Consider the following 21819-nt stretch of genomic DNA (forward strand, 5'->3'; position numbering starts at 1 on the left):
GCACCAGGAAGAAGAGGGATCCGATGGAGCAGAAGCACCAGCAGTAGTGCCACAAACGTCTGCTGTTTGACGAGAGAGCAACTGGGGATGCAGCACGAAGGAATCCCTCAGCAGATGCCATAATGGAGGTCCCATCCTATTTGGAGGAGCTGCAGATCCTCTGAGCTGGTGGAAAAACAAGGCCTCTTTCTACCCACGGCTTACTAAAGTCATGACAGGGAGACTCTGCATAGTGGCCACATCCGTTCCCTCTGAGAGGGTCTTCTCGAAAACGGGACAAACAATTACTGAGAGAAGAAACCGCATCGGCCCCTCGAAAGTGGGGCAGCTTACATTTCTGAATGCAAATCTCTCATAAAAGGCACAATATTTTCAGCGTTGCTGTGTGCTGCTGGTTATAACATGGCAATAAAGAGGAGAGAGAAAAGTGGGACAAGCTTAAGGTTTTAAGTGGGATGCTGCAGTGTGTCAAATGATCTTTCCTCTACTCTCCCTCTCCCGTGGGTCTATACCCCCATCCTAGCCAATGTATGTAGCTAGAATCCCTCCACAGTCTACACACATTCTTGACATAGCTAGCTAAGCTAACCCTACCCCAAACACCTGTCAACTAGCGACAGAACATGCCATTGCAGGAATGCCAGGTGTAGCTCGTTACGTCGATGTTGTTGATTTAACGTTACTACAGCTAGCTAACCGTGAACCAACTTGTCGCCTTGACGGAACCCACACACATGAACGTCAAAATCACCCAGGAATGTGGCTAGCTTAGCTGTGATCATCTTGACATGTAGTGGACCACAAATAAACCAGTAAAAAATAAATACATCCGTTCCGCTAAAGTTGATGCACATGCTCACTTCATCTAATATTCAGAAGACATGATAATATGACGTTTGTCCCAAAAGACCATTGAAGTAGCATATCGCAGCCAGATAGCTACTAGAACGTTAGCGATGGCTAGCATGATGTGTCTCGCTAGCAAACGACTGTGGCAGACTCAATAGTAAGAACACATGTAACAAGGATTACATATGTACTTACATTAACAGTCGATCAAATTAAGCGTTCATTTGGCAAGGCTGTCTTTAATCCATATCTGAGATTATTGTTAGCAGAAATCCTGAAACCATAGACTTTTCTTCTCACTTCTGTTTACATCGAGAATGAACGCCGATGAAGCGGAGCATTATGGGAATTATAGTATTTTGTACAGGAAACATATTTATTCTTGTTACGTGTGTGTGTGTGTGTGTGTGTGTGTGTGTGTGTGTGTGTGTGTGTGTGTGTGTGTGTGTGTGTGTGTGTGTGTGTGTGTGTGTGTGTGTGTGTGATTGTAATCAGGGCTGATAAAAAAAGTGTGAATAAAACATTTGTCCGTCAGAATTGACTGACAATGTAGTGGTGTGACATTTATCCTCTCCTAACAGAGCACTCTCCTGTCACAACCTGCCTCTGACCTCTCAAGGCAGAGGCAGAGGGACTGCATTGTTGGCTGTCCATCACACACAAACACTCACACAAAATCAGAGAGAGAGAAAGAGAGAGAGAGAGAGAGATTAATGGATGCTTATGGTCATGTCTTGGCTGGCATTTGCATAGATGAATGACTTGTCCAGTCACTTTGTCTCTCTGGTGCGTTGAGGCCCTATTGTCACCACAAAAGAGCAATGGGTCCCTGCGGAACCCTCAGCAGCCAATCAAAATCCAAGCTCTCATTAGCAGGCATCCTTTGTGGGTGACTAGAGCAGATTAATTACCTTTGACTAACAGAGCTCCATTTCTCTTTTCTCTCAGTTTTAACAATAAATAACCCTTTGGGTTATTTAGTAATAAACACATAATTTAATAATCACAAATCCTTTCTTTCTCTTGAAGCTTTGATTTCAATTCAATGACCAAATAGCCAAAAATATTTGTCATCATAATTAATTGACACGATAAGCATATTTTTCTTGTCTGACAAAAATTATAAAGGAGAACAATTCAATGTGTTCAATTGTATTATATGTAATATAATAAAAAAAACTGAATAATTTCCTTATATTTCCTTTGATTATTTCTTATCCCTAAAATAGGCTTTGAGACCGCTGCGGTCACTGGCCACTGGCTAAGGTACATTACCAAGACACTGGAACAGAGGAGAGTATCAGAGGAGAAGCTGGTGTCTATCCAGCTAGAGAGTTAACGAGAGAAAAGGGGGGTGATTTGGAGCCAGCGGGCACCGGGACTGCCAGTTCTGTGATTGACAGTCCAGGCGGCTGTCAGCTCTCCTAGGCATCACCGCCGTCGAGCCTGTCTACTGTCAGGCCTTTGTTCCGGCCCACTGTGCCACACATGCATATATACACATGGGTGAGCACACACGCATGCAAATGACCACACACACATAGACACACACACACACACACACACACACACACACACACACACACACACACACACACACACACACACACACACACACACACACACACACACACACACACACACACACAAAAGTTAATTTCTGTCACTGTACTTTGCCCCAGCTGTCAGAAACTTAGTTAAATAACGAATCTGCCCCTCTCTTGTCTCTGTGGAGAGGCTAAAGAGGAGGTCAGACTAACCTAATGTAAAATGAGTAACGCTGTTTGTTTAGCGAGTACCACTTCCTCCCACGACGCCAGGACAGCGGAGTCAATCACCACCTTCCGGAGACACCTGAAACCCCACCTCTTCAAGGAATACCTAGGATAGGATAAGTAATCCTTCTCACCCCCCCCCCCCTTAATGATTTAGATGCACTATTGTAAAGTGGCTGTTCCACTGGATGTCAGAAGGTGAATTCACCAATTTGTAAGTCGCTCTGGATAAGAGCGTCTGCTAAATGACTTAAATGTAAAATGTAATGTAATTTGGCCCATACCTGGCGCAAGCTGGTAAAAGCTGGCTATTCGCTGGCACAAGTGGGGACATTTCAAGCTGAGGAGTAAGGTTCACACATCCACATGTGCTACATTCACCCCTCAAAATTACTCACCAGCGACCCTAGCACAACTGTAGATCTGGGTCACGGCACCACTGTAAAAGACATCACACTGCTTGCTTAGTGAGTACCACTTCCTCCCAATTCGGCCCATACTGGCACGAACTCAAGACCTCTGCCTTGCTAGCACACATGACCGCCCTCCTCAAGCATCTTAGCCGATCGTGCCACCTCAGAAGCCAGCTAATGAGGTGACACAAGCGGGACACCTAAGGGAGTGTCAACCACATGTGCTACACTAACATAGCAGGCATATAAGAAATGCCTGAACGGGATGCCCCACATTCTGGTCCTAAAGGGGGGGGGGTTCTCTTCTCTTCTGTACTGTACTGTTAAACCAAACCAATAAATGTGGAGGAGGAGTTCAGATGGAGTGTCGCCTTGTTAACGTCCAAAAGTGGAAGGTGCACCACAGGCTTTCTTCCATTTCCATCCCTGGAAACCGACAGACAGTAGAGAGAGAAGCCGCTCTGCATCGCTATAGCCATGCTCACCAGCCTTAGTCAAGCCACATGGGGTAACATCTCATGGGGTGCATAGAACATCCAGCCATGCCTAGTGTCCATCCCCCTCTGCATTAGCATAGAATCTGGCCAATGCCAGGCCTTAACATAGAAATAGATAGGGTGCACTCAATATGGCCACCGGTCCACCCATCATAAAGCATTGATTTGATTTGAATGGGAATGTCCAATCTAATCCTTATATTTCTATATTCACCAACCCTCATCGAAGTTGAATACAGAATGTATTATTTCCATGTACATCATTTTTTTCTCACGTCAAATAAAGCCAGCGATCAAATGTCCCAGCTATTAAAACATGACTTCCAGGTGCCAGTATGTTAATTATTCACATACATTTAAATGCATTTGATATCCCAACAGGTGTTAACAAATGTATGCTGCACATCACCCCGGCATGATGCTCGACTGAAGTCACATCACAGGCTGCTACACAAGGCCTCCTCTACAAACACAGAGGGTAAAGAAAGGTGAAGAAAGACTGAGGTTGAAAAAAAGAGGAGGTGATGTGTAAGTGGGGGGAGGGGGAGGGGCAGTGAATGCAGTAAATAATAGAGGGGGGTAGGTATATACTGTATCAGTAAGAAGTATGAAGAATAGAAGAGAAGATGGAGGAAATGACAAGAAAGTGAGTAGAATGACATTGAAACACAGCAAAAGACACACACACTCACTTGAAATCACACACCTTTTGCATTGAAAACCAAGGCTTTTAGTGAGGTTATAGGAGGCAATGCTAGAAGAAAACAAAAAGGACTGAAGAAGACAAAGGGCATTCTTTGCATTTCTGAATCTGATCAACTTCGAGGTGTATTGAGAATGCTTAGCAGAATAATTTACACTTCTTTTGTTCATAATGGTTTGTCCAAATCCAAGAACAAAACAAATATTGACTTGAGGGCGGCAATAGCCTTTGCATAAAACAATCATTAGCATTAGGCGATACCTTTCACCATTCATCAGGGCCAACCTTCATTTGTAATCATTTATAAGATAACATTCCATTAATTAAGTCTTAAATTCCAACCTCCCAATCAAAATGATCCCATATCTAGCATTTGACTCCAGTTTCAAAGGTTGGCAATACTATCTAAAGAGCATTTGAAATATTTCACCCTGATTACAAAAGCTATCGGGCTTTTGTCTAAATGACAGAATCTGCAAATATAATTAGCACAGGAAGAAATACAGCAAGATAGCGGAAGAGCTGTCATCTCCTTCTGCTATTGTTTTCCAGCGCGCGTCCTCCAGCTGAACTTCACCGTTAGCTCTTTAATTGGTTTCAGGAAATAGGTTGCGATGAAAAGTCATGACCTTGATCTTTCCTTTCGATAAATTCTGTTTTTTTGCCTGGTACATGCAAATAGGAGGTTGGTTGGGGTGGAAAGTAAACAGACACAGATTGTTTCATTTTATTTTGTGTTTAGTGGCTGATTAGAAGCCTAATTAAATACACTGTTAAAGAGTTCCCAGGCACACAGAGGAGACTCTGACCCTGCAACTTCTCATAGACCCCAGAGATCCACTAAACAAAGAGATTATTAAATGCACCCCGGAATAAAGAGCATGTACTCAGAGTCTTTAACAAACAACCATTAGACCTTTGTTATTATCAGATCCTGTTCTTCATTTACTTTTCACCTAACAGCTGAACATTAATGGGGGTATAAAGGGAAAGGAAGACGACCAAACATTAGCTCATTAGGTTGGTGATATACTGTATATCAACTTGGCACTGTTCCAGAGGACGGCAGGGTCAACACACGCACAGTCAAATGTCATGCCTAGAACAGGAAGGTGAGTCAAATAGGCTTGTAATGTAAATCCAATAGAATTCATTAGATTCATTTTATGATCCAATGGTGAAAACAAAAGAGATTTGACAAATAGCCCACATCATCACTGATTCGGTCAGCGATGATGAGCTCCCCACATCGTCTCGCCACCCCTCCCACTTTCCTTTCAGTTCAGAAATTCAGTGTACCAGGGCATCTCCCATCCTCCCAATTCATCTATGGAGTGGACAGAATGGCATTCTTGTCTAGTCATTCTATTTCTATGAGCTAGGCCTACAGTAAACGCCAGTCCTGGTGCAGGAGAACTCTCTCACCTCTCAAGGTCTCGGGGATGCTCTTATACTGTAACGCAGAGCAGCCTTGACGCAGTGCGTCGTTGACTCGTCGCTATGACAGCCTCAGACACAGAGGGCACACGTTACACCACAAAACTCACAGCAGGCGCTTAGCTACTCACAGTGAACTAACACACCACACACTCCTGGAGGTTCTCTCATCCAAAAGGTTAATCCATCTCTCTGGACTCACTCTAGCTGGTAGTGGAGGGCAGTGGTCAGAGGAAGGGTATTAGCCAGGTAAATAAGTCATGTAAAGCCAAAACATTGTCGCTATGTAACGGTACATTGGTGACAGGTAATACTGAAGATTCACAGTCATATCCAAATATGTTAGTGATTATCTAAAGGAAGATACATGTTTGTCCAAACAGGCCATAATACAACTACGGTGGCCAGTTCCTATGTAGTCCATATTCCTCTTCCTCCAGCTGTGAGGGCTATTTCAGATGCCACCCGTCCACCCGTCCTCTCCTCACCGCCTCTGTCCACCGCACCGCTGACAACAATACACCTCTCTTCCCTCCTCTGCCCTCCTCTTCCTCCCTCTCAACAGGCTTCTGCGGAATTTATTCAAATATTTTGACATTTCGCCTCTTCTCACTTCCCGAGCAGAAATGATTTGTGACAGACGGAGATGGGGCTTTGTCTGAAGAGCTTCCTCTAACTCCCACCCAAGGGCTCTTTTTTCTCAATTTTTTCTCCCTCTTTTACAAAGGCAGTTCTCTCCTCCTTTCTTCTCCACTGCTACTCCTGTCAGCTGTTGCAGCCAATGAAAGCAAAGCTCTACTCCTGGTTTTCTCCATGTGCCGCTCCACTGCCGTCAACAAACTGTGTGAAATTGCAGTTGCTGACATAGTTTTATGTGCTTTTAGCTCAGTGGCCACCTGCGATCCTGACACTATGTATAACAACAATGTAAGGGTGTAAAAGTACTGTAACCTGGCAGGCCAAATACTTTAGCACACCCCCTTAAGGTGTCACGTCTTCACTACACAGCAAATTCTCCTGTGTTAAGTCAACACTGAGAGTGTTACATTTAACACTGTGTATTAAATTGTCACACTGCTTAGTGTAAAGCCTTATTTGCATATATCCCAGTGTTTTGCCTTTCGAGTGAATTGTAGAGTTGCCACCAATGACAGTATTTATTAGTGACGGAGACATGGTTGTTGTGTTCATCCATTTTCAGTCCTGTGGACTTCACCAAGTGTGATCCTAAGCGAATATGTTAATATTAAAATGAATTTTTTTAACACAATACATATTGGTTTAGTTTAGAAAATTTCAGTTGTGTTTGAGTAGCATTACATTAATTCATCAATCAATGCACAAACAAAAAACATAGATATTGAAACAAACATTTCTAAAAATCAACCTGCAATAGTGCATGCTGGGAATTATGATAATGATAGGTGTGGCTTTGGTTCAACTCTGGTATAAACACCAACACGGGTTCTTTTAGTTATCCATTCCTGTGTAGTTATCCATTATACTCCATTTCATAAAAGCAGTTTATTCTACAAGCAAAATCTAAATGTTGAACCAGTCAGAGTAGTCTCCAGCAGAATACGTTGCTATTGTACTATTGTACTACATAAGTAGTGGGATATGGAGTACATTTCTGCAAAATTAAAAGGAAGATGTTGTGTCCACTGAAGGAAGCAGCTCAGATAACAAGCGATGTAGAGTACACTGCTGTAGACTGTTCTGCTCTGACAACACAGCCTTTATTTGAATAATGCTGCTTATTAGCTTATGGAGAGTTTTTTTTCTGCTCCTGTCTGTCCCTGGTCACTTTGCTCCACCACAATAGACAAACAAGGCAACTGAGCGGGAATGTTGTCATCCATCAACACAGAGAGAGAGAGAGAGAGAGAGAGAGAGAGAGACAGAGACAGAGACAGAGATAGAGAGAGGCATGAAGCAGTGCAAGACAAGTGCATTTCTGTCTTGTTATTTCTTCACCAATAATACGACTTCTCGACCCTTCACATTCGTTCTCCCCTATCTGAAACCCTGGTCTCCACACAGCTTGAAACATAAACTCCAGTACATTTTAAACCAGGCATATTACCAAACTGCACAGCTAGCAAGTGAATGTTGCTCTATGTCACATATGACACCACACACGCATGCAAGCCAGTCTATACCAGGCAGTGTCAGAGAAAGGCCCTAAAAATTGTCAAAGACTCCAGGACCGGTACCCCCCTGTATATAGCCTCCACATTGACTCTGTAGCGGTACCCCCTGTATATAGCCTCCACATTGACTCTGTACCAGTACCCCTGTATATAGCCTCCACATTGACTCTGTACTGGTAACCCCTGTATATAACCTCCACATTGACTCTGTACTGGTACCCCCTGTGTATAGCCTCCACATTGACTCTGTACTTGTACCCCCTGTATATAGCCTCCACATTGACTCTGTACCGGTACCCCTTGTATATAGCCTCCACATTGACTCTGTACCGGTACCCCCTGTATATAGCCTCCACATGGACTCTGTACCGGTATCTCCTGTATATAGCCTCCACATTGACTCTGTACCGGTACCCCCTGTATATAGCCTCCACATTGACTCTGTACCAGTACCCCCTGTATATAGCCTCCACATTGACTCTGTACCGGTACCCCTTGTATACAGACTCCACATTGACTCTGTACCAGTACCCCCTGTATAAAGCCTCCACATTGACTCTGTACCGGTACCCCCCTGTATGTAGCCTCCACATTGACTCTGTACCGGTACCCCCTGTATATAGCCTCCACATGGACTCTGTACCGGTACCCCCAGTATATAGCCTCCACATTGACTCTGTATCGGTATCTCCTGTATATAGCCTCCACATTGACTCTGTATCGGTACCCCCTGTATATAGCCTCCACATTGACTCTATACCGGTATCTCCTGTATATAGCCTCCATATTGACTCTGTACCGGTATCCCCTGTATATAGCCTCCACATTGACTCTGTACCGTAATACCCTGTATATAGCTTCCACATTGACTCTGTACTGGTACCCCCTGTATATAGCCTCCACATTGACTCTGTACCAGTACCCCATGTATATAGCCTCCACATTGACTCTGTACCGGTACACCATGTATATAGCCTCCACATTGACTCTGTACCAGTACCCAGTGTATATAACCTCCACATTGACTCTGTTCCGGTACCCCCTCTTTATAACCTCCACATTGACTCTGTACCAGTACCCCCTGTATAAAGCCTCCACATTGACTCTGTACCGGTACACCCCTGTATGTAGCTTCCACATTGACTCTGTACTGGTACCCCCTGTGTATAGCCTCCACATTGACTCTGTACTGGTAACCCCTGTATATAGCCTCCACATTGACTCTGTACCGGTACCCCCTGTATATAGCCTCCACATTGAATCTGTACCGGTACCACCTGTATATAGCCTCCACATTGACTCTGTACCGGTACCCCCTGTATATAGCCTCCACATGGACTCTGTACTGGTACCCCTTGTATATAGCCTCCACATTGAATCTGTACCGGTACCACCTGTATATAGCCTCCACATTGACTCTGTACCGTAATACCCTGTATATAGCCTCCACATTGACTCTGTACCGGTACCCCCTATATATATCCTCCACATTGACTCTGTACCAGTACCCCTGTATATAGCCTCCACATTGACTCTGTACCAGTACCCCCTGTATATAGCCTCCACATTGACTCTGTACCAGTACCCCCCTGTATATAGCCTCCACATTGACTCTGTACCGGTACCCCCTGTATATAGCCTCCATATTGACTCTGTACCGGTACCCCCTGTATATAGCCTCCACATTGACTCTGTACTTGTACACCCTGTATATAGCCTCCACATTGACTCTGTACTGGTACACCCTGTATATAGCCTCCACATTGACTCTGTACTGGTGCCCCCTGTATATAGCCTTCACATTGACTCTGTACTGGTACTCAACCAAATGTAAATCAAAACTAGATGTTGAACTGACATCTTTGCCCAGTGGGCACACACACACACACACACACACACACACATTACAGTTTTGTGTTGAATTTTCAAATCTCTTAGTACAAAACTATATAAACTGTTAACTATTGTAACTCAGAAAGTCTTATATTCAAAACCTTTTATTTTGTTTGAAAACATCTTACCACACAACCACTGATCCAGTTTATTGTGAAATACCATGAGAACATTGATTTAATCACCAAAACCATTGATCCAGTTTACTGTGAAATACCAAGAGAACATTGATTTAATCACCAAAACACAACATAGATGTTCTAACAACCAGTTAATTCAATAGCAAAAAAGATGCAAGATACATGTTTCCTTCGAATATGACATGTACATTACACAGCTTTTACATTAGGCAATACACTTGCACTAACCATCAAACTGACCTATCAAAAATATCAAATCAAAGTTCTATCATTCTATCCCTGTCACGATCATTATAAGGAGTGGACCAAGATGCAGCGTGGTATGTTTCCATCCTTTATTTTGGAATAGAAAACTTTAAAGAACAAAAACAACAAAACGAACAAACGAAACGTGACGCTAATATAATGCTCACAGGCATACATAGTCAAGATCCCACAAAGCACAATGAGAAAATGGCTCCCTAAATTTGATCCCCAATCAGAGAAAACGATAAACAGCTGCCTCTGATTGGGAACCATACTAGGCCAACATAGAAATATAATTCACCTAGATAACCCACCCTTAAATCACACATCACTCCCCGACCTAACCAACATAGAGAATAAAAGCTCTCTATGGTCAGGGCCCCCCCCCCGTGGGTCATCACCAGAGGAACCGGACCGTGAATCGTTGAACACTCGCGGAGGCTCTGGTCCGAGAACCGTCTCAGGAAGCTCTGGACTGGGACCTGTCAACGGAAGCTCTGGACTGGGACCTGTCAACGGAAGCTCTGGACTGGGACCTGTCAACGGAAGCTCTGGACTGAGAACTGTCAACGGAAGCTCTGGACTGGGACCTGTCAACGGAAGCTCTGGACTGGGACCTGTCAACGGAAGCTCTGGACTGAGAACTGTCAACGGTAGCTCTGGACTGGGACCTGTCAACGGAAGCTCTGGACTGGGACCTGTCAACGGAAGCTCTGGACTGAGAACTGTCAACGGAAGCTCTGGACTGAGAACTGTCAACGGAAGCTCTGGACTGAGAACTGTCAACGGAAGCTCTGGACTGGGACCTGTCGCCGGAAGCTTTGGACTGTGGAGGCGCACTGGAGGCCTGATGCGTGGGACCGGTACAGGTGGTACCAGGCTGATGACACGTACCTCAGGGCGAGTGCGGGGAGGTGGCAAAGGATGTACTGGACTGTGGACGCGCATGTTGATTTTGTCCACCCACACCTGTCATGTGTGCGCCCTCTCCGTCCTCTAGGTCACCAGGCCGCTCATTATGGCGCACACCTGTCACCATCATTACGCTCACCTACGCGTCATCAGACTCACCTGGACTCAATCACTTCCCTGATTACCTTCCCTATATACAGTATGTAACTCCCTTTGGTTCCTTCCCCAGGCGTTATTGTTTCTGTTCCAGTGTTCATGTCTGTGTGCTGTTTGTGTTTCTTGTTTTGTATTTAGCTGTAGTTTCTTTAATAAAACACTCACTCCCTGAACTTGCTTCCTGACTCTCCGCACACTCGTTATAACACCAGACACGATTAGGACAAGCAGGATGAAATATGAAAACTAATCATGAACCAACTATATTAATTTGGGGACAGGTGGAAAATCATTAAACATTTATGGCAATTTAGCTAGCTAGCTTGCTGTTGCTAGCTAATTTGTCCTGGGATATAAACATTGGGTTGTTACTTTACCTAAAATGCACAAGGTCCTCTACTCCAAAAACAAATCCACAGATAAAAGGGTAAACCGAGTTCGTTTCTAGTCATTCCTCCTCCTTCAAGTTTCTTCTTCTTCTTCTTTGGACATTATATAGCGGTTGGCAACCAGGTGCATTAAGGTGCATTACCACCACCAACTGGACTGGAGTGTGAACCTCAGTTCATCTCTTAATCACCCACGTGGCTTTGTGATCCTAAAAAACTAATGAGGAGATGAGAGAGGCGGGACTTGCAGCCCATCAAGCGTCACAAATAGAACCAAGTTCTATTTTAGCGCCAGGCTACACAGACGTTCGTTAGCCCGTGCAAGCAGTGTGGGTGCAATGAGGTGTAAATGTATTTTGCAACGCTCGCGCACCCGACGCAAGCGGTGTGGTCAGCATTTAAGGGATGCATTAAATACAGTCCATATCTGATCTTGTCAATATCAGATTTAATTGAATATTTTCTGATGGTACATTACAATATATAATACTTTATGTGTTTATATGTAAAACATACATTTTTATTATGTAGTTCTCAAAATCTGTTGGAGACAAACCAGTTTAATATCTATAGGTTTACAAAGTAGTTAAGTGATTATCAATTGAGAAGAGTCAGATTAAGTCAAATGTATTTAAACAAATCATATCAAAAGTAATGTAAGCATTGATTTGTGAAAAACAATTACTTTACATCAGCATGTATTGCAATGTGAAACGGGTATTCCTAGATGAAACGCTAATTACATTTGGTGAAAATGTAAGTATATGATTTTGTGTGTTGTACTTAGACAATTGAAAATGTGCTTAGGCTTTTGAAAGAACTGCCTTTTTGATGATCTGTTCAGAGTTTTGTACTAAGCGTTGTGAATACCACATACTTGTGAATAATGCACCCACGCGATTGGAAAAAATGTTATCAACTTTCCAAACCACACATCCCAGAGAGGCCAGCCTGAGCTAATACGAAAACAGGCTATTTCTAGTGATCTAGGGCCTGCTACTAGACACTTCGTCATCACTCAATCTCAGTGATCTTCTACTAACTTCTATTTCTCCCCCTCTACCTCCTCCTCGTCCTTTGCTACCTAGAATGAACTGTGGCAAGCAACCCCTCCACTCGCAGTGCCTCACAAGTTTAAAAAAAATGTCAAATCAGATCAATTTCAACAATAGAGAGAACTGCACTTCCAAACAGAATGTGGATGTGGCGGGTGTAACAATTGGATAACAGGTGTAAGTCAGTTGTTGATTAGACTAAAACTAAGCAATAGGCCAATAACCCCACTGTAGGCGATGTGAAATAACCCCAGCTAGAAGAGTATTGTGCCATTTTGCTGCTATGACAGGCCTGAAAACAGACTCCAGCTTCGGGAACAGAGAGAGAAACAGCAGTCAACTGCTACAGACAGCCGGTGCTAATAAATGTGTAACGTGATAGAAATCGAATTAGTTCAATTCCTTCCATCTCATTGATGAAGAGCCAATCAAAATCAAAGCGAAACATTCCATGCAGATTGTGTTTTGGAATTCAAATAGGCAATGCTTCAAAATGACAAATCAGTGCATCGGAGTGGCGCATGTTGATTGATTCCATCCATGAAACTCCTAATAGATTTAGTCCTCTGTGAATTTGGCACTCGTTAACCTCGCAGCGTTTTCATATGAGAATGTATTGGAGCCATTTTATACACCACTCAAAGGCAATTCACTGGGTGATAAATCCTTTGGCTTATCTGGATCCAAGTGACAGCACAGGAAAGTACATAGGACAAAAACACACACACACCCGCAAGTGTGTGCACATACATACACATGGAGGTACACACACACACACACACACACACACACACACACACACACACACACACACACACACACACACACACACACACACACACACACACACACACGTTGCCTTCATCTGTAGGCTCCTGTGGCATCTTCAGATAGCGTTCTTCTGAATAGGTTATCATGGTGACCCGGGCGTATGGAGAGGATGCGGAGCATGGAGAGTGTGATCCAAACGGAACCGAAGAGAGACACTCCACGACCTGAGTGACTGAGTGCAAAAGAAAATGCTTCCCCTTTCCCTCCCCCCAAAATATTTAGAAAAAAAGCTGAATTCAATTCCACAGCTGAAACCCCACTACTACCCCTCGGGAGTGTTATCAGTGCCATTTAAAAGTCTTATTACTCACAAAACCAATAACATTTTGACTCCTTGGTAATGGACCAGTAGATTAGAAAATTTAGATTACATTTAACCTCCTGTAGATTCTCATTAAAACACCACAAACTAGTTAGAAACAATAGGTAATTAAGAGTTTAATGAAGCTTGTTAGTGTTAGTGCTAGTCGGCTGTATGCTTCTCTTGTGGGACCAAGCCTTACTTTGCACTTACTGTATCCTGCAGCAAAGCCAGTGCAGCGTCTCATTTGGGCAATACGACATATTTAATTAGATTAATGAATTTCTGTGGCGTCTCCCAGGGCTCAACGAGCTCCTTGCGGTGACAGAGTAACAACAGATTATATATTAGGGGAGGCCCGCGACGCTCCAGGCAGACTGGTATGGGTCGGTCCCTCGTGACGGAACTGCGATATGTGACAGGTACGATGGCTGTGTAACCTGTAGCCCGTTTATCCTCCTACGAAATTGCGGAATGCAAATAATTTCCCCCACAATTTTGTTTATGTGAGTAAACAAGAACTTGATTGTTAAGCCATTTAAGATTTAATTCTGAAGGTGGTGTTAATGATACATAAATCAACATTTGTGAGGTGACGACCGAACGGTAAACTCAGTCCTGCCAGTTCCTTTTTTCAGACGATTGTGTCGAACTGAACTGCACTCTCACAGTACGGTTCAGGACGATGTGCCAGTGTGAAAAGGGTACTGAAAAGCCCCTTTGGCTCTGACCTGAACCAAAGGTCCATAGATAACTGCTGGAGTTACTACCCAAGCTAATAACATGTTGGATATAAAGGGTCTCTATGATCTGAGAGGACTTGCAGCAGATTGAATCACTTTTTCTTGCCATTCCTTTTTATCACTCTACCCAGACAGATAGGATCAGGATCAGAGTTCAAGAAGGACAGTACATTGGTGGTGTCAGCGGGGTTCTGCTCATAGCAACAGGTCACTGTTCTGTAGTGAAACACTGCCCTCTATAGGTCTTCATACCAACCTGTACTATATACCATATATTCTTTTTACATTTTTAATTGAACCTTTATTTAACTATGCAGGTCAGTTAAGAAAAAATATTATTTACAATGACGGCCTAGAAACAGTGGGTTAACTGCCTTCTTCAGGGGCAGAATGACAGATTTTTACCTTGTCAGCTCAGGGACCAAGGCTCTCAACCCCGTTCCTGGAGAGCTACCGTCCTGTAGGTTTACTACACTCCAACCCTAATCTAGCACACCTGAGTCTAAGAATTAGCTGGTTGATAAGCTGAACCAGGTTAGTTCGAAAAACCTACAGGAGGGTAGCTCTCCAGGAACAGGGTTGGAGAGCCCCGTCATACACAGACACCATTACCCCTCTGTGGAGTTTTAATACCATTTAAACTGCAGTGGGTCTGACTACTGAACCATCTTGACGATAGAAGCAAACTGTACACTGTCATCCAATCATCTGGGGCTACTATAAACCAACACAACTGTGAATCATCTCTGTATAAAGCATGGAGACTGAAATGCAATATTATGCATTTAAACCCTCAGACACCTCCAAAGTCTAAACTGCACAGAGGACAAGTATTAAGAGAATGTGTTTTCTCTAGACCTGAGCTCTGAATGACACAGACACAGCCCTGTACCACCCGGGGAATTCCGCAATATCAGCAGCACACACACACACATACACTCACGCTCACACTCTCTCACACACACAGACCTCCAGCCTAACTGTGTTTGTAAACAGCTGAATAATTGAGCCACATTCAACACATTCAAATCCACTGCCATTCCAGGCCGAGAAAAGAGGAGGAGAGGAGGAGAGAAAGAGAGAGCGAGACAGATGGCCTAGCGTAGATAGTGCTAGAGACTGGGAACTGGGAGCATACTCTGAAGGACGGGCCCCGGCATTGTTCTGGCTGTGAGGGCCACTCTGTCAGGACACGAACCATTGGTCCCCAAAGAGCCCAGGTCTTATGGTGTCAGTGTCCCCATCCCCGACCCATTGTCATTCCCTCATTTTTTAATTTCTAAAACGCAATCGAGTGTGACACAAACTGTTTACCTAGCGTGTCTGCCACCACAACCAGGAAGGAAAAAAACAGAAACACCCGCCAGGATCTCGGCACAAAAATAATCCCCCACAAAGCCAGAGAGTTTAAAGAGGCTTTGCCAATATCCCTCTGCTCTTCAGGAAAAAAAGAGAGAAAAAACACGAGAAAAAAGCTGTTAAATTTGCCCCTCAGTCTCGTTTGGGATTGCTAATGATTGTTGTTAGAGCCCAACAATTGGGGTATTAGGGCATAAGCAGCAGAAGATAACATCATGGGGAAGGGAAGGATGGATGGAGGGAAGAAGAGAAGGGGAGTGCAGCGTGGGGAGAGAGATTATGGGCCAACAGAAGGGAAGCCATGATAGGGCCTGGTCCATAGTGGTGTCTCTATCTGTGCTCTGCGCTGGGGCCTGAACTCTTAGTCTCTCGCTTTCTTTCTTTCTCTCTCTCCTTCCCTCTTTCTCTCGCTCTCCCACTTTTTTCTGCCCTCTTTCTCTTTCTCCCAGAGGAGAAGTTAACATTAGAGTCACTAACCTCAAAGTATATCAGTGGTTGAAACATCCCCATAGACCAAGTGACATAGAGAAACATCTAGATCTGCTGATAAATAGAGCCACGTGTGAAAGGCTCATAGAGTGGCAAAATGCTCTTAAGGTTTACCATGACCGTCTGTAAATAAAAACCTACGGGCTTACTCAAAACATTACATACACTATGTTGTATGGAGACCCTCTATGGTACTCCATATAGCTCATACAATATGTACAAGCGCCACATTTAGTCATGAGCACAAATGGCAAAAGCGAAACCAGACACATAGTAATCTGAAATACAACCAAAACAAACAGCAAATATGCGTCCAACACATTTGTGCAGTCATTGTGTGCTATGATGTAGTCATTGTGTGCTATGATGTAGTCATTGTGTGCTATGATGTAGTCATTGTGTGCTATGATGTAGTCATTGCGTGCTATGAATATGGGACCAAATACTTTAATACACATACGAGAATTTCTCCCAATACTTTTGGTCCCCTAAAAGTGGGGGACTATGTACAAAAAGTGCTGTAATTTCTAAACGGTTTACCTAATAAAATAACCTAAAATTCAAGCTGACTGTCGGAACTTTAAATTCATAGTAATTGTTTGATTTCAAATCCAAACTTTTGGAGAACAGAAACAAAAGAAGAAAACATTTGTCACTGTCCCAATAATTACAGAGGGCACTGTTTATAAACACACACACATACAGTACCAGTCAGAAGTTTGGACACACCTACTCATTGAATTTTTTTTTTTTACATTGTAGAATAATATTAGAATACATCAAAACTTTGAAATAACACATATGGAATCATGTAGTAACCACAAAAAAGTGTTAAACAAATCAAAATATATTTTATATTTGAGATTCTTCAAAATAGCCACCCTTTGCCTTGATGACAGCTTTCCTTCTTAATGTGTTTGAGCCGATCAGTTGCATTGTGACAAGGTAGGGGTGGTATACAGAAGATAGTCCTATTTGGTAAAAGACCAAGTCCATATTATGGCAAGAATAGCTCAAATAAGCAAAGATGAATGACATTCCATTCTTACTTTAAGACACAGTTTCTTCAAGTGCAGTCACAAAAACCATCCAGCGCTATGATGAAACTGGCTCTCATGAAGACCGCCACATGAAATGAAGACCCAGAGTTACCTCTGCTACAGAGGATAAGTGCATTAGAGTTACCAGCCTCAGAAATTGCAGCCCAAATACATGCTTCACAGAGATCAATTAACAGACACATCAACTGTTCAGAGGACTCTGGGTTCGCGCCCAGGCTCTGTCGTAACTGGCCGCGACCGGGAGGTCCGTGGGGCGACGCACAATTGGCCTAGCGTCGTCCGGGTTAGGGAGGGCTTGGCTGGTAGGGATGTCCTTGTCTCATCGCGTACCAGCGACTCCTGTGGCAGGCCGGGCGCAGTGCGCGCTAACCAAGGTTGCCAGGTGCATGGTGTTTCCTCCGACACATTGGTGCGGCTGGCTTCCAGGTTGGATGTGCTCTGTGTTAAGAAGCAGTGCGGCTTGGTTGGGTTGTGTATCGGAGGACGCTTGACTTTCAACCTTCGTCTCTCCCGAGCCCGTACGGGAGTTGTAGCGATGAGACAAGATAGTAGCTACTAAAACAGTTGGATACCACGAAATTGGGGAGAAAAAGGGGTAAAATATATATATTTTTTTTAAATAAAAAAATAAAAACTGTTCAGAGGAAACTATGTGAATCACGCCTTCGTAGTCGAATTGCTGCAAAGTAATGACTATTAAAGGACACCAATAACAAGAAGAGACTTGCTTGGGCCAAGAAACATGAGCAATGGTCAGTAGACCCGTGGAAATCTGTCCTTTGGTCTGATGAGTCCAAATTTGAGATTTTTGGTTCCAACCGCAATTTCTTTGTGAGATTCAAAATAGGTGAATGGATGATCTCTGCATGTGTGATTGCCACCGTGAAGTATGGCGGAGGAGGTGTGATGATTTGGTGGTGGTTTGCTGTTGACACTGTCTGTGATTTATTTGGAATTCAACAGGTCAATGACCCAACACACCTCCAGACTGTGTAAGGGCTATTTGACCAAGAAGGAGAGTGATGGAGTGCTGCATCAGATGACCTGGCCTCTACAATCACCCGACCTCAACCAAATTGAGATGGTTTGGGATGAGTTGGACTGAAGAGTGAAGGGAAAGCAGCCAACAACTGCTCAGCGTATGCGGTAACTCCTTCAAGACTGTTGGAAAAGCCTTCCAGGAGAAGCTGGTTGATGGAATGCCAAAAGTGTGCAAAGCTGTCATCAAGGCAAAGGGTGGCTATTTGAAGAATCTCAAATATAAAATATATATTTATTTTTGTAACACTTTTTTGGTTACTACATGGTTCCATATGTGTTATTTCATATTTGTGATGTCTTCACTATTATTCTACAATGTAGAAAATAGTAAAAATAAAGAAAGACCCTTGAAAGATTAGGTATGTCTAAACTTATGACTGCTACTGTACATGCACGCACGCACACACACACATGCACGCACACACACCTATCACACACACACCTATCCCATGAACGAGTGGGGCGGTCAAAGTCATCTGGAAGCCTCCACATGCCAATAAATAAAGCTGTAATTAGTAAAGAAAACAGCGCCACCTGTTGGTGTCAAGTCCCCATGAACCCAGGCATTGTGGGGAACACCTGAGCCTGTGGGGGATGCGGCGAGCGGCTGGTTGTGGGTGTACTTTGTTGTTTGTGGAGGTACTGTGGCGTGTCCCGGGGTCCATTGGCGCCCACTGGGAACCCCCTGGCAGAGAAGGGGTGATTCTGGAGGATGACCAGCTGGCCCGGAGGCCACAGTGGCCCTTGTCCCCCAGGGCCCCAGACAAACAGTGGAAGGCAGATGGACTGGTCACTGCCACTGCCAGAGAGCCAAGGGAAGGGCCAGCCAAAACCATCAAAACACAAACATTCACACTCACAGTGGAACAGATCAATATGCTTAAATATTTTGATATATAGAGAATTTATCCATGGTTAATGAAATGTACAGACAGAACTTTAACTTAAAAATCATCATAAAATCTCGTAATATGTTTATCATATATTAGGACTTGAATTCACCCACTTTAAGATTCAAGCACAAATTGTGCAACTCACTCCTACAACAACTTTTTGAAACATACAAATTTTTTCTCTGAAATACTAACATACAACTAACTTCTCCACTTGTGTGGATAAGACAGTAGTTTTGGAATTGTTAGTTAGATTACTTGTTGGTTATTACTGCATTGTCGAAACTAGAAGCACAAGCATTTTGCTACACTCACATTAACATCTGCTAACCATGTGTATGTGACAAATAAAATTTGATTTGATTTGATTTTCATACCTCTTATATGTCATGTGTATGGGCCTACTCTTAAATATACGGAGCTAACAATCTTGGATTCATTCTGTAGTTGTGAATGCACTGTCATGGCATACCTAACTATATATATACATATATATATATTTGTTTGTTGTTGTTGTAAATATGATAGTTGGAGTTAATCTGTTAAAGTTTGTTAGTGTAACTCGATGAGAGTGTAGAGTGTGTGGGTTGGTTCGAGAGAGCGTACAGTACTGTACTGTATGGTGGCTGTAGTGGTGGTGTCTGAGGTTGAGGATGCCACCAGCTCCCCTCAGTCAGTCCAGAGCCACAGATGCTCCCGTGTTTGTGTGTTGACTCTGTGTAATTTGTTTGCTCTAATTTGTTTTGGTGTGCCAAGGGAGTTCCCTTTTTAATTTTCCTCTCTGTGTTTATCCCTCTTTGTGGAGCACTGATCTGTTAAGCGCGAGAGAGAGAGGGAGAGGGCCAAGGAGAGAGAGAGGGAGAAAATTAAAGAGAGGAGGGGGCACTGAGAAAGAAAGAGAGGCAGTGAGAGAGGTGGAGTGTTTCAGAAAAGGAAAATTAAAAAAAGGAGCTGTGCATATTTTTTTAAGCTCTGTGTGCTCCTTCGGGCCCAAAGGCCTCGCTCGCAGCCTACACCTGCTCCATCCCTGGGGATCCTGGTTCCTGATCCGTGGCCCTCTCTCCCCCAGCCCAGCACCACCACACAGCCCCCTCTCTGAGCCCCAGCTTTCTCTCCTCCACCTCTCGCCTCCTTGCCTCCAGCACCTGGCAGAGCCTTAATCAGCCCGCCTCCGCGCCTGGATGCCTGCCACTCGTTAGCCTGATTGAATACACTGTGGCTCACATGCTAAACACACACACAATAAATACAGAGTAATAATATAGGGTACTAATATGTAGAATGCTAATATATGTACACAAGCAAATAATGTTAGAGGTGAAAATAATTGTGAAATTAATTATTATAAATACTGAATGCGCAAATTTAGTATATTTACGGTAAAAATACCAACGTTCAGACATACAGTAACACAACTCATACAAAGATCATTTTTTTAAATTGTCACAGCTATTGTTTAATTGAATCATTGAGAGTAATCATTGTCATCATAATAGGACATCCATGGCAGTATGTTACAGTGAGTTTATCACACTTACGTACATTTCCCCGCAATGTAATGTTTCCACTAGCAGGAAATATATTGTTCTAATATAGATTGACAAAGAAGTCGCACTGCCATGAGTTATTCATATGTAGAATGGTAAAAACACATCCCAATAATATAACGCAGGTTGATGTTTTTTTGGGATCAGTCAGGTTCTGGAGGCAGCTCTGCCCCATATGATAGCGTCGCCTCTGCTGTTCTCTCATCGCGGGTCTGGTCTACCTATGCTTCTAAAAAAATCATATTTTCAACAATAGGATAACGCAATTCAATCAAACTCCCTCAAAAATATTTTCTCAATTACAGACACAAAAAAGTCTAATTAAAAGACACTTGAGAAAAGGTTTAGACAGATCCATGTCTTGGTCCACATTGTTTTGCAATTTTATGTTTCAAACATCGGGAGGGAGGGTGAGCATGATCCTAGCAGATTGACATTTTACTGTTTTATTTGGTCTTTTGCCCATGTGCCTTTGCAAACAACTAGTTACTTTGACATTGCTACTTTGCGAATAAATATGATCTTCTCTCAGGCTCATCCTGATGACACACCTAATCAATATTCCAACTTAAATGCCTAGCTACTACACAGACATCCAGTGACCTGTGTCATTGATATACTGCACATGTCTCATTCCATTCATTTGACCTTACCATCTTCTCATGACAATCACCAGCGTCCTAGGTGCGTTAGATTTGCCCATTTTAAACATGACAACAAAAATATTGCAAAAAATATATCTCTCCTTGGTAGCAATAAAGATACAAACGATAAAACATTGCAAACTTAAGTTCATCACAAATAAAATAAAAAAGTGCTGGCACTGTTTTCAAATAAGTGTGAATTCACTGAGTAAAGAAAGCAAAATCAAACCTGTATTCACGATTCATATTCAACCCCTCTCTTCATAATTTCTGTGCACTACGGCTTATACCA

General features: G+C 43.3%; 1 protein-coding gene across 2 annotated transcripts in view; it reads right to left on the bottom strand.

Annotated features, from left to right (window-relative positions):
• Positions 1-21819, bottom strand: part of LOC135519993 (F-box/LRR-repeat protein 4-like) — a 42100-nt gene that overhangs the window by 16749 nt on the left and 3532 nt on the right. The window contains exon 1 of one of the 2 annotated variants that reach the window (XM_064945289.1): positions 1045-1181. The exons of the other annotated variant lie outside the window; for it this stretch is intronic. The gene's annotated coding sequence lies outside the window, so the exon portion shown is untranslated. Of the gene's footprint in view, positions 1-1044; positions 1182-21819 lie in introns of those variants that run through there. 2 annotated transcript variants of the gene reach the window in all.

The sequence above is a fragment of the Oncorhynchus masou genome, chromosome 29 (assembly GCF_036934945.1).
Source record: "Oncorhynchus masou masou isolate Uvic2021 chromosome 29, UVic_Omas_1.1, whole genome shotgun sequence".
Classification (NCBI taxonomy): domain Eukaryota; kingdom Metazoa; phylum Chordata; class Actinopteri; order Salmoniformes; family Salmonidae; genus Oncorhynchus; species Oncorhynchus masou.